This window comes from Triticum urartu, chromosome 3 (genome assembly GCF_003073215.2).
Source record: "Triticum urartu cultivar G1812 chromosome 3, Tu2.1, whole genome shotgun sequence".
In the NCBI taxonomy this organism is placed as follows: domain Eukaryota; kingdom Viridiplantae; phylum Streptophyta; class Magnoliopsida; order Poales; family Poaceae; genus Triticum; species Triticum urartu.
In genome coordinates this window covers 339,660,028-339,673,617 of record NC_053024.1, presented here as the reverse complement: position 1 = coordinate 339,673,617, position 13,590 = coordinate 339,660,028, and the positions used below count along the sequence as shown (strand labels likewise).

The 13,590-nt window shown below is 43.6% G+C and overlaps 1 pseudogene; it reads left to right on the top strand.

Moving 5' to 3' along the window:
* Nucleotides 1–7,468: 7,468 nt before the first annotated feature.
* On the top strand, nucleotides 7,469–8,765 carry LOC125546823 (annotated as a pseudogene).
* Nucleotides 8,766–13,590: the final 4,825 nt, after the last annotated feature.

The window sequence follows — 13,590 nt, the reverse complement described above, 5'->3', positions numbered from 1 at the left end:
ACAGGATGATGCAAAGATGATATGCTATGCGGGATGCGATGCGGGATGCGATATGCAAGATATGACAGGAAATGCATGAACCTGGCCTCAACTTGGAAATCCAAGTGTGCCACTGGAAAGATGAGATGAAATCGCTTGAAAACTATACAAAGAACGCCGGAATCGGAGTTACGGTTTGGAAATGGCAAGCGATTCAAATATGACACCGGTCTGCGATTTACAGCAAGTAGCCGTCTAAATGCAATGAGATGAACATGCTACAGGACCCAAACATGACAACAAAATACATGGCAGGGATTAATTCAAGATGCTTAAGAAAAGTCTAGCACTGAGCTACGGCCAATTCATTCATTAACAGGTTCAAACAAGCATGGCAAAAATGCATATGACAAACAGATCTTAGACTTGGTGAAATTAACACTTGTCTGGAATTTCAGATCAGGTAGCACTCTTCGAAGCAACAAAACTATATGCTACAGGACCTGAACATGGCAAAGTAAAGCATGGAATGGAGCTACTCAAAGAGCTTAACAAAAGTCCCTTAGTGACCTTGAGCCAAAAGGGGTCAGAAAATACAATTGCAAGCATGTGAACATAGCAAAAACATAATCAGTTTTTAGACTTCGTAAAAACTGGAGCAAGCTGAAATATAACTCAAGTAGGCATGTTTACGAGCTCGATGCACTCACTACGGTGCAAGTCATGGCAAGACAAGCATACATCCATCAATAAGTCACAAAATGCAAGCTAGAAATGGCAAGAACAATAACATAGCATGCACGGATCAACTACAACATCATCGGCAAAATTGCAAACAAGTTGACAATCTGCCCAGATTCACAAAGTAGCAAAAGTAGAGCTCGGTTGACTCAATCTAGGGTGCTCCATAATTGCAAACAAAGATATGGATGGACAGAGCACTACAATATTAACAAAACATCCTTACTGATCATCCTCAAAAGAGGCACGAATCACTAGGAAACAACATGAACATATGACAACATGAGATAAACAGCTCTAGGACTTAGTGAAATTACTAAGTCCCTGAAAACAGAATTACTAAGTGCACCACTTTGCAAGCTTGCACTAGACACCACACACATCACAAAAATACATGGGTTGCACCTCTGGAAAGATGACAAAACCCTTAACAAAACATATGTAGAGCATCAGGGCATAGCATGCACACATTAATCATGGAAAAAATGACAAAAACCTAAATGGAGTAGCAGATCTGACAAATATCTCAAGTAGCCCTCTTCTAACAGCATTTCAGGCATCAATATGAATTCAAATGAAAATGATGCAATGGAATGAAATGATGTACTCTCTGAGATGAACATTTTGATATGCTATATGCATGAATCGGATCTACAGATGCAAAGTTACGGGGCTACGAACATGAGCACTTGAACTGAAAATATCAGGGACTTAGAGAAAATTCAACCTCTGAGATCTAGGGTTACTGTTCACGCACGCGAACCGAGAACTCCGGCGAGGCGACGGCGGCTCCGGCGAGCTCGAAGAAGCGGCGGGGAGAGGTGGATCCGGCCACTCCCGGCTGGATCTGGCGGCGGAGGTGGCGGCGGCGGCCGGCGGGGCCTTGGGCGGCACGGGCGAGCGGGCGCCGGCGAGGGGCACGGGCCCAGGGCGGCGATGGCTGACGGCGGCGGCACGGTGGCGAGGGAGGTGGCAGCGCGGGCGGATCGGAGGCGGCGCGGGCGGATCGGGCCGCGGGGGCCGGCTCCGCGCTCCCCGGCCCGCGGCGGCGGTGAGGTGGCGGGTGCCACGTGGCGGCTCCGGAGTGGCTGCGGGCGGCGGAGCGGACGCGTCCGGTCCGTCCGGACGTGTCCGGTGGTGGCGGAGGAGAAATCTAGGGTTTCGGGGAGGAAGGAGATCTGAATTTCGGGGGGGGGGTGTTTAAATAGGCATAGAGGGAGCTAGAAGAGTCCAAATAAGGTGCGGTTTTCGGCCACGCAATCGTGATCGAACGATCTAGATGATGGAGAAGACTTAGGTGGGTTTTGGGCCAAATTGGAGGAGTGTTGGGCTGCAACACACACGAGGCCTTTTCGGTCACTCGGTTAACCGTTGGAGTATCAAACGAAGTCCAAATGATACGAAACTTGACAGGCGGTCTACCGGTAGTAAACCAAGGCCGCTTGGCAAGTCTCGGTCCAATCCGGAAATGTTTAATCCCCACACACGAAAGAAAGCTAGAAATGGCCACCGGAGGAGAACGAAGCGCCGGAATGCAAAACGGACAACGGGGAAAATGCTCGAATGCATGAGACGAACACGTATGCAAATGAAATGCACATGATGACATGATATGCAATGCATGACAATGACAACAACACATGGAGACAAAACCGAACCCGAGGAAATAAATATAACTTAACGCCGGAAACAGCAAGAGTTGGAGTACAAATTGGAAAGTTACATCCGGGGTGTTACATCGTTGAAGCTCTCAAATATCCGGTTTAAAATCTGGCTCAAGGGAAGTCAGTCTCACTGAAGCTGTCAAATCCGGTTTATGAAATTCCAGTTCAAAAAGAATTAATTTCTCGCAAGTTCAAGTTTAAAGGCCGTCAGAATATTTCTAGCTGGAAATGAAGATTCCGGTTTAAAATCCGGCTCAAGGGAAAGATGTCTCCCACAAAGCTTTGAAGCTCTCAATATCCGCTTCAAAATCCCGGTTCAAGAAGAATTTATCTCTTGCAAAAAGTTAAAGGTTTCCCAAGAGGACCTGCTGCCCTGACGCACGGTTCAAACATGGGTGTCCTGCCTTATGGGCTCATCTTCATATGATTACTTGGGGGCTTCCTATTCAAACATAGGGGTATTCACCAAAGAGAACATGGCGTCACTACCCTCTTGATGCGGCTATCAAGACAATATTATCATCAGGGGCCAAAGAGAGTTTGTTGCACACCACAACTCAAACATAGGCACCCGGCGAGCACAGCTCAGAAATATATCACATGGGGGCTTCTGCTTGCAAAATAGATTCATGTCCATTAATCCGGCTATCACGCCACAACAAAGCTTGGGAGCTTCACACCCAAGGGGCCAAAGAGAGTCTTGTTGCTACGCACAACTCAAACATAGGCACCCATTGAGCACAGTTCACAAAGTTACTTGGGGGCTCTTTGTGTAAAGTAACAAAGAGTTTGAAAGGACCCTTGTAATTGGGTATCGACCCACGGCTTGGAAGCCTGGTGTATTCACCTAAAACCCCGGGTTAACCTGCCTTCATCAAGTAGGCCACTCCTATCCAGGTAATCCTAGCATGACCAGCCGAACGTTTGACAAGTTACTCTTATACAGACCCTGAACTTGTCAAAGTTAAAATGATGATTGGTTAGTTGGAGGCCCATCTTCAAAGGCTTTGTTAAATGGTTTAACTCAGCGGCCTGGCAGCCCATGAAAAGCCTCGAATTTGGGCCTGGCAGCCCTTGAAAAGCCTCGACTACACGGTTTTATTTGCCTTTGTCAAGATTTTTCTCTTTTGATAAATTTTATGTCGACTATCAATCATCAAATTAACCCGGTGTTTGTTAACCCGGCTCGACTTTCAACTACAAGTTGTCAGTACATAATTACTTATAATCCGGTGTTTATTGACCGACCTGGCTTTGGACTATAAGTCGCCAGTATATATTTGGATTGCGCCATTGGAATTATGCGCTTATAAATCATTGGGTATATTATTCAAATAGCCAACATGACTGGATTTTTTCTTATGGTTATCAATAACCAATATTATGACTGAGGTTTTCAAAGTCGCTTTAGCGCAATAACTATTATATTATCAATGGATATGATTTATTCTACAATTGAAGGAATAGTCCCGAGTCACTGCAGGCTTACGACCTGGCACTTGGGGGCTACATTATTCAAGTTGGGATTACATCAAATACACAAGTCTCATGTCGTTGCAAGCATGCACCATGACACTTGGGGCTAATGCAAAATCATTGCTGGCTCACTTATTTGAAGACCCGACTCATCACATTGTAATGAGCCGGCCCTTGGGGGCTACCAATTGCTCCTGTCAACAATTCAAGGTACACAAATTTTCATCTATTATTGAAGGATCCACTGCTCAGTTGGTAAAGCACAAAGCTCTCAACCTTGTGGACGTGGATTCAAGCCCCATGATGGGCGTTACATCATATGATGTTATTTTCATTGAAGAATATATCAAAGTCCCAGCTCAATATTATCTTACTGACCCGGCCCTTGGGGGCTACACGTTGATGATCAAAGTTTACAAGATTATATTTACAAAGTCCCTGCTCATTATTGCATAATGACCCGGCCCTTGGGGGCTACACTGGTTGAAGTTTTTATGAGAATAAGGAAATTTCAAGTCCCAGGTTGCTGCAAGCATGACAACCCGGCACTTGGGGGCTACATATGTAGAATACTCAATTCTGACTAGTGATTGATGAACAACCTGGATTTCTTCAAGATTGTGATATTCATATTGAAGCAAGTCTTAAGTTGTTGCTATGCTACCTTCTTAGGACTTGGGGGCTACAAGGGATAGGCATATAAGAGGTATATTTTCAAGCTTCATGTTAACTACAATTATGACCTGGTGCCATCAATATTTGTAAACCGGCAATGATAAACCGACAAGTTCAAGTCTTAAACCGGCACAGTTCTACATTCTCAAACCGGCAAGTTCTACATTCTTAAACCGGCGGAAGATCAAATGAGTATTTCAAAGGCCAATATTTTTGTTAAGCATTGGGAGCTAAAGTCAAAGGAGTTATTCTTCACAATATTTCACTATGACAAACCGATGTCAGCAAATTGATTATGAAGCTGGTCTATTGACTCGGATTTTATAAAAGAAGGAAGTGACAAGGACATAAGGATAATCAAGATCAGTTTAACATGGATAAATCCAAATTAAACTGGGGGCTAATGTCGGGGATATACCGCGCGGTATGACCCAGCTGGAGTTGTAAACCGGCTGGGACTTGGTAAACCGGCAGATGGTAAACCGGCGGAGAGTTAAGATAAAGAGTCAAGACAGATGGCTAAGACAGACGGTAAACCGGCTGGTGTTAAACCGATAGACAATGTTAAACCGGCAGACAATGTTAAACCGACAGACAATGTTAAACCGGCAGACAATGTTAAACCGGCAAACGTTAAGAAGCCCAGGAAGGGAAGTCAAAATAGTTTAAGTTAAAGTCCGAGTTGGACTCCACATGTAACCCGCCCCTTCAACATATATAAGGAGGGGCAGGGCTCCTCAAAGGGGGAGAAGCAAGAAACAATCTCTAGGGATAGACACAACTAGAGGAGAGCCGGTTTACGGCGACTCCCTCGTGATGATAATGAGATCTAGCCTCAAATAGCATGTAGGGTTGTTACCGGATGATGTTTCCCGGGGCCCGAAGCTGTCTAAACCCTTGTCTTGTGTTGCATCTCTCGATTCCGCTCAACCCCTCTCAAGCTACCACATAGATGCGTTGTCCTCGCGACTAAGTCCTCACACTAAGGACATCTGACGTGCTAATTCCACGACACTTAGCAATGAAGTTTAGCTTGAAAAATAATGCATGCAAAAGATGCACTGAGGACAAATAGTAAAAATCTTACCATCTTTCCTAAATAGATGTGACCGTAGTTCAATACGATCACTATTGGTCGCACGTTTTGAGTACTAAGATTTTCGAATTCAGAAAAATAATTTCTTTTGACAGCATCAAGATCCTCAAGTCATGAAACATAATGACTTATCTCCTCGCAGTTTAGTTCAGCCCCGGGACAGTGGACGGTCCTGTCTACCAAGCGCCGGACATGTTTGCTTGAATGGAAATAAGCTGTCAATAGAAATTAGTTGTCAACTATTTTTGAATAAACAATATCGAAGACATAAATATGGTTGAGAAACTCACATAATGGTAGAACAGGAGGCGTCTGCACATCGACCCAAATGTCTCTATTACCTTCAAAATCATCTTCCGGACGAATATCAAAGGTGATAAACATATCTGGCTCAAATGCATAAGCCTTGCATAGTGCTTGCCAAGTTTTGCATTCAAAATAGGTGTAGGTGTCTGCATTGTATAATTTGACATCGAAGGTATAACCATGCTCGGTCTTCAAGTATACTCTCTTTACCTCCATAGTTTTGTTAGAACTGAAACCTATCTTATCCAAGACAAAAATTCTTGCATGGCAGGGGATACACTAGTAGAATAGTGAAAATTTAAAATTATAAGTTGAAACAAATGAAGCATAAGTCATGCTTAATTACGAAAAGACTTGTCGTTGTGACTTACTGTATCCACTTCGAAGGTCTCATCTAGGTTGATGCTGAAGCGCCTATCATCAATTAGGAAATTTCTGTCGCACAGGTCGCGCTCGTCTTTGCGGTATTCGCACATAATGAAATCGTTTTCGTCGTCAGACGGCATTTCCTATGCTCATAGGTGAAACATTAATTGATAAACACTTACTAAAAGTATAAAACTAAAAGTATAAAACTAAACATATAAAAAACTAACTCATCTAATATTAATATCTAGCTAATTCATCTAATTCATCAAACATTTGACATTAATATCTAACATATATTTCTATCTAATTAATTCATCTAACATTTGACATTATATATACCTAACATTTCTATATATATAATCATCTAATAATTGATATTAATCCAACATTTATATAAACTAAAAAAATAAAAAACTAACTCATCTAACATTAATATCTAGCTAATTCATCTAATTGATCTAACATTTGACATTAATATATCTAACATTTATATATATATATATATAATCATCTAACAATTGACATTAATCTAATATTTATATAAACTAAAAATATAAAAAACTAACTCATCTAACATTAATATCAAACTAATTCATCCAATTCTTCTAACATTTGACATTAATATATCTAACATTTCTATATGTATATAATCATCTAACAATTGCCATTAATCTAACATTTATATAAACTAAAAATATAAAAAACTAACTCATCTAACATTAATATCTAGCTAATTCATCTAATTCATCTAACAATTGATATTAATATATCTAACATTTCTATATATATATATACATCTGGGCTATTCTGTTACGCATAACAGAATATTATTCTGTTACCCTACTTGAACTGATGGTTTCAGGCGATTGTACTGATGATTTTCATCTCATTGAACTCTGAGCTATTTTTCTCTACAGGAGCGCGCACGCCATGGCGTGGGCGAGAAGCGGAAGGAGCTGGGCGCCTCTTGCCTTGTGGCCCTTGCGCACATGCAGTAGAGTGGCGGTACAAGTCCACACGCAGGTGGCGACCGGAGCATGAGCGAACGCGGGGGAAGCAGAGAAGCATGCGTCCATGGCGGCAGGGGACTTGGTGCAGAAACGGCAAACCGAGCAAAAAAGAGAAGAGCTCGATCACGTTGTACGTCGCTCGGCCGATCGAGATGTACCAGGCGATCCCCTACAGCGTTGGCCGACTGCCGGCGTGCCCACGGCGGTCCAAGCAGGCCGAGGCCGAGGGCACGGCAGGCCAGGAGAGCAGGCTCGCGGCTCGCCGGCGTGGCGGCGAGGGGCGACGGCGGGGAGGCGGTGAGGAGGGCGGTGGCAGAGAGCCTGGTGCTAGTGGTGGGGAGGCATGGGTGCTGCCTCAGCCACATGGTGAAGCGGCTACTGCAGGGGCTCGGGGTGAACCCCGTCGTGCACGAGGTCGCCGACGAGGCCGAGCTCGCTGCGGCGGTGGCCGGGAACGCTGGAGGCGAGGCCTTCATCGCGCTGCCGGCGGTGTTCGTCAGTGGGAGGATCCTCGGTGGGCTCGATCGGCTCATGGCCGTGCACATCTCCGGCGAGCTCGTGCCCATACTCAAGGACGCCGGCGCGCTCAATAAGAGGCAATGGATATTGTCCCGTTACCAAAGGTGGTATGTTCCCTATCGAAACCATCATGCTTGTTATGAGAAGCTCTGGTTTGTGAGAAGCTTATACCCGAACCTGCCCCAAATGGGACAAAATTTTCACCATGGCATGTTGATGCAGCTCCATGATAGCATGCCAAGTTTCATGAATTTCAGACGAGTTTTGTATTTACTAGAATTTAAAAACTAGGCATCTGAACATTTTGTGGGCAATCAACAGCGCCATGGTGTTTGAATTTCATTCCCATCTCTTGCATGGGACCTAGAAATTCACCCAAGGACACACATGTGATTTTTCAACCAACTTTGGTGCATTGGAGCATGTGCTTGTAGTTCAAATTTGAATTATGCACCTACAATGCCTAGAAACCACAATTAATGTATAAAAAAGGCCAAATGAACCCCAAAAAATTCATTCCCATTTCTTCCATGGGACCTGAGCATGCACTGAAGGGCACAAATTTGTTTTTTCAACCAATTTGTATGCACCGAAGCATGTGCATGTAGTTTAATTTTGAATTGTGCACCTGAAATGGCTATAAAACCAGTTTAACATATGAATTGTCCAAACAAACCCTGAATAATTCCAATTCTATTATGACACAAATACAATTGCATGTTCACTGCAGATAAAAGGGTCTAGCAATTCAAACACCGTCCATTGCTGATGTGACCCCATTTTGTAATTCAAATCAAGTAGATCCCACACAGTTTATTCTCACCAACCTGTGAGATGTAGAAAAAAATATCTTGCAGCACCGTCGGTGTACAGTACCCCTACGGCTTACGCAAGAAGGTGCACCGGCTACAGTCCACAGTCGGCGTGTGAAGCACACTAGCTCGCTCCCCCAAAACTCCCGCCTCTGCATCCCTCTCTGCTTCAGTCCCTTGATTTAAATTTTCAGTTGCCCCAGCATTTTACTCCCGCCTCTGCATCCCTCTCTGCTTCAGTCCCTTGTTTTAAATTTTCAGTAGCCCCAACATTTTACTCCCGCCTCTGCATCCCTCATAATCTCAAAAATATCTGCTCGACCTTGATCCAAATTTTTAGTAGCCCCTCCTTGTTACTCCCGCCTAGTAAAATTTTCAATTGCCGCAGTATTTCCTCAAACACACCTCCGCTCACACAGACAGACACAACCCTTGAAACCATTGGTAAGCAGCCGCCATCGCCGGCGCCTCCATCCTCAACCTCTGCCTGTGTGCTGGGGAGCTCGAGTAGCCAATGGCCAAAAAGAGGTTTATCGCGGCCTTTTCGCCCGACGCCGGTGAGGAGGCCGCCGAGATGTCCCCGTCGTCCTCCGCGGGCCCGATCCGCCGTCTCCGGTCCCCCGATCTGCCCACCACCGCGCCCCTACGCCGGTTCGAGGACTTCCCCGTCCTCCTCCGGACCCGGCAGCCAACAAAGTCCTACCTCGGTGTCCGACAGCGGCGGTGGGGGATGTGGGTCGCCGAGATTACAGATTGAGAGCCCCACACCCGCCGGTGGCTTAGTAGCTTGCACACGGTCGAGCTCGCGGCCATGGAGTAGGACCGCTGGCAGGTCCGCTACCACGGCGCGGCGGCTAGGCTCAATTTCCCCTTCAGCACACATCCGGTCCACCTTGTTCTGCCGGAGCCAGGGGTGGTGAGCTCGGCTATGGCGTGGGAGGACTGTGAGGCGTGGGAGCGTCTCGAGGCCGAGGCCGCCGATGAGGCCTACATGCAAGAGCTCCGCCGGTAGCACCCGGAGCTCGTGGAGGTGGAGCGGGCGATCTTTGCCGGTGCGGAGGGCAGCGAGGTTATCGCGCTCTACTTCGATGATGAGGTCGAAGGCGGCAAGGACGACGACGCGGAGGGCGGCGAGGTTATTGCACTCTCCTCTGAAGACAAGGTCGAAGGAGGCGGCGACGGTGGCACGGAGGGCGTCGAGGTGGGCCCCGAGGACGAGGAGATCAACATCGACGAGTGGGGGAGTGCCTTCCCCAACAACCCCGACGACGGTACTGGCCCGGACCCAGCTCGCGGCACATCGTACATGACGAGGAAGGATTGGCTCGACCTCTACTTCGACCGAAAGTAGTTTAGCTTAGTTTAAATTTATGTTTTATGTTCGATTATGCAAAACTATCTAATTTATGTTTGAATGCATGCTACTTTCGGTTGAACCTGGTTTGAACTTGATCAAATTGAAGTTTACAACCTTAAGTTTAAGGGATCGACTAGAAAAGGCCAAAAATTGCTGGAGTATATATATATCCACTAAGGGTTTTAGTCCTTTAACTTTTTAAGGATCGCCTAGAGATGTCCTTATGACTTGTTTATTTCAGTTCTTCACAATGTGATGCTCTATATGTGCAACTATTTGCTATGTAGTTCAATTTTATCAATAATAGTTTCAACAATACCACTATGAATTACGATATTTGGTTGTTGTTAAGGATATTGCAGTTAACTTGCCTTTTCGTTTTTGAATTGTGGTTTAGCAACATGCATTGTACTGAATGACTAAATATGCAATCCTATGCTACATAGCAACAAGGAAGAGTGTTACCTTAATGTTCTGATGATGTCTAGATATACATGTAATAAAATCTTATATAATGGGATGGATGGAGTGTTGTACTACATCATTTTTCAATTGTTGTTTAGCTTCTAATATTAACTTGGTGCTTTTAGGTACATATATCTTTGCCAAAGATCCACACTTCGACCCTTCCTGCGTATGGGGCAATGAGATATTCATGAACCAGCATCAAGTGAAGAAACTGATAAAGATTGTTACTAAAATTGGTCAAAAGATGTCAATCGAACTATTTGTTTACACTTTATGCAAGACAACAGTGAACTGCAGGATGGTAAGTAAGAACCCTGTAGCCTTCTTTTTATTGCCCGTAATGAGTTGTGTTAGATGACAATATCTAAATCTTTTTTCTTTTGCAGTGGATCCTGAAGCAGTTTACTAAAGATTAGCTCTCAAACTACATGATTGGCGGCCGGCCATCACAAGGGGTTGGACTAGAGTCCTGCATGCCTTTTGCATCCAGCAGAGCACAATTTTTAAACATATGTACCTGTGAATCGAATAATGCATTGGTTGTTTGAACCTGATGGATATGAATAAAGCTATAGCCTACTTAAAGGTAAAAATTAGGTACAATTTTAAATAGCAACAATTAAATTAGGGCAAAATTACATTGTGCGGGTCATTACGGCACACACAGTTGAAAAAACACAAACATTTGCGATATACACCATAATCCAAGATGGTTCACAGAGAGGAAATATGTGCAAGCATGCACACAGTTGCCGTTTTCAAAGCGTGTGTGATGTCAGACACTATCACATACGGTGTCGGAAAACTAAATGTGTGTGATTGTCTACCTATCGTACATGGTTTATAATCATGAACTGTTTGGGATGTGTCAGGCATCGTAAATCTCCCGTGCCTGGAATCTTCCTAGAATCTGCTTGGAAAGCTCCCGTGCCTAGAATCTTCCTGGTTTTAGGCAGAACCACAAAACTCCGACTGCGATGGCAATGCGAGCACAAACGAGTCGCAAGGATGAAGCGTTTGGGATATTCGAGATATCAGAAACGGTTGTACAGGGACAACTATATGCATCAAGGCTCCCTATCCCGACGGTTTCTGGGTCGTGTGGGAAGGACCCCCCTATCGCCCACACTCACTTGGAGACGGTTCCATATGCCCTCGCGGAAAGGGGTTAAAAACTGTTTGTTTAGGACCGACGCGCACCAGTGACTTGCAGACATTACCTAACTGAAAACCACCTGCAGACACTCTTACTTATCGAAAAGAGCTACAATTGACCCCCTATACTTGTGGTTCATCAAGGCTATTTTTTGGCTTCGTTGCCGGGGAGTGAAGCGCCTTTGGTAAGTGGAATTCGGTAAGGAAACATTTATATAGTGTGCTAAATTTATTGTCACTTGTTACTATGGAAATCCTTTGAGGGGTTTGTTCGGGTATCTTCACCTTGTCCGGAACCACAATTAGCTACCCCTCAACCTACTACACCTACTGAAAATATAGAATATGGAAATCCTTCGGGTATGACAGAACAACTGCTAGCTAATCCTTATGCAGGAGATGGAACCGAACATCCTGATATGCACTTGATATATGTAGAACAAATTTGTGGATTGTTTAAGCTTGCAGGTTTACCCGGAGATAAAGTTATGAAGAAGGTTTTCCTTTATCTTTGAAGGGAAAAGCATTGTCATGGTATAGGCTGTGCGATGATATTGGATCATGGAATTGGAATCGTTTGAAACTGGAGTTCCAACAAAAAAATTATCCTATGCATCTAGTTCATCGTGATCGGAATTATATATATAATTTTTGGCCTCGTGAAGGATAAAGTATTGCTCTAGCTTGGGGGAGGCTTAATTCAATGTTAGATTCATGCCCCAATAATGAGCTCTCAAGAGAAATTATTATCCAGAATTTTTATGCTCGGCTTTCTCCTAATGATCAAACCATGCTTGATACTTCTTGTGCTGGTTCCTTTATAAAGAAGACTATTGAATTCCGGTGGGATCCTTTGGAAAGAATTAAATGCAACTCTAAAGATTGGGAACTCGACAAAGGTAAAGAGACAGGTATTAAACTTGAATATGATTGTGTTAAATCTTTTATGGATACCGATGCTTTTCAAAAGTTTAGCACTAAATATGGACTTGACTCTGAGATAGTAGCCTCCTTTTGTGAATCATTTCCTACCCATGTTGAACTCCCTAAAGAGAAGTTGTTTAAATACCACCCACCTATTAAAGAAGAAATTAAATAATCGGTACCGGTTAAAGAAGAAACTGTACTTTATAATGTTAACGAAAGCTATATTAGAACACCTAAACCTGATGAACAAATTAAAGTTGAACCTAGTATTGCTATGGTTAAAGATCTCTTAGAAGAAGATATGGATGGGCATGTTATTTACTTCTGTGAATAAGTTGCTAGAATTTCCAAACCCAATACGAAATATAAACATAGACCCATTGTTGGCAGGCCTGTTATCTCAGTTAAAATAGGAGATCACTGTTATCATGGTTTATGTGACATGGGTGCCAATGTGAGTGCTATTCCTTACACTTTATATCAAGAAATTATGAAAGACATAGCACCTGCAGAGTTAGAAGACATAGATGTTACTATCAAACTTGCTAACAGAGACACTGTATCACCATTTGGGATTGTTAGAGATGTTGAAGTCTTGTGTGGGAAAATAAAATACCCTACTGATTTGCTTGTTCTTGGTTCCCCACAAGATGACTTTTGTCCCATTATCTTTGGTAGACCTTTCCTGAATACAGTTAATGCTAAGATAGACTGTAAGAAACAAACTGTTGGTGTTAGATTTGGTGATGGGTCTCATGAGTTTAATTTTTCCAAGTTTAGTAGAAATCTTCATGAAAAAGAATTGCCTAGTAAAGATGAATTAATTGGTCTTGCTTCTATTATTGTACCACCTACTGATCCTTTAGAACAATATTTGCTAGACCATGAGAATTTTTTTCATATGCATGAAAGAAATGAATAGATAAAATTTTCTTTGAACAACGTCCTCTGCTTAAACACAATTTGCCTACTAAAACTCTAGGAGGTCCTCCTCCACCTAAAGGTGATCCTGTGTTTGAATTAAAACAATTACCAA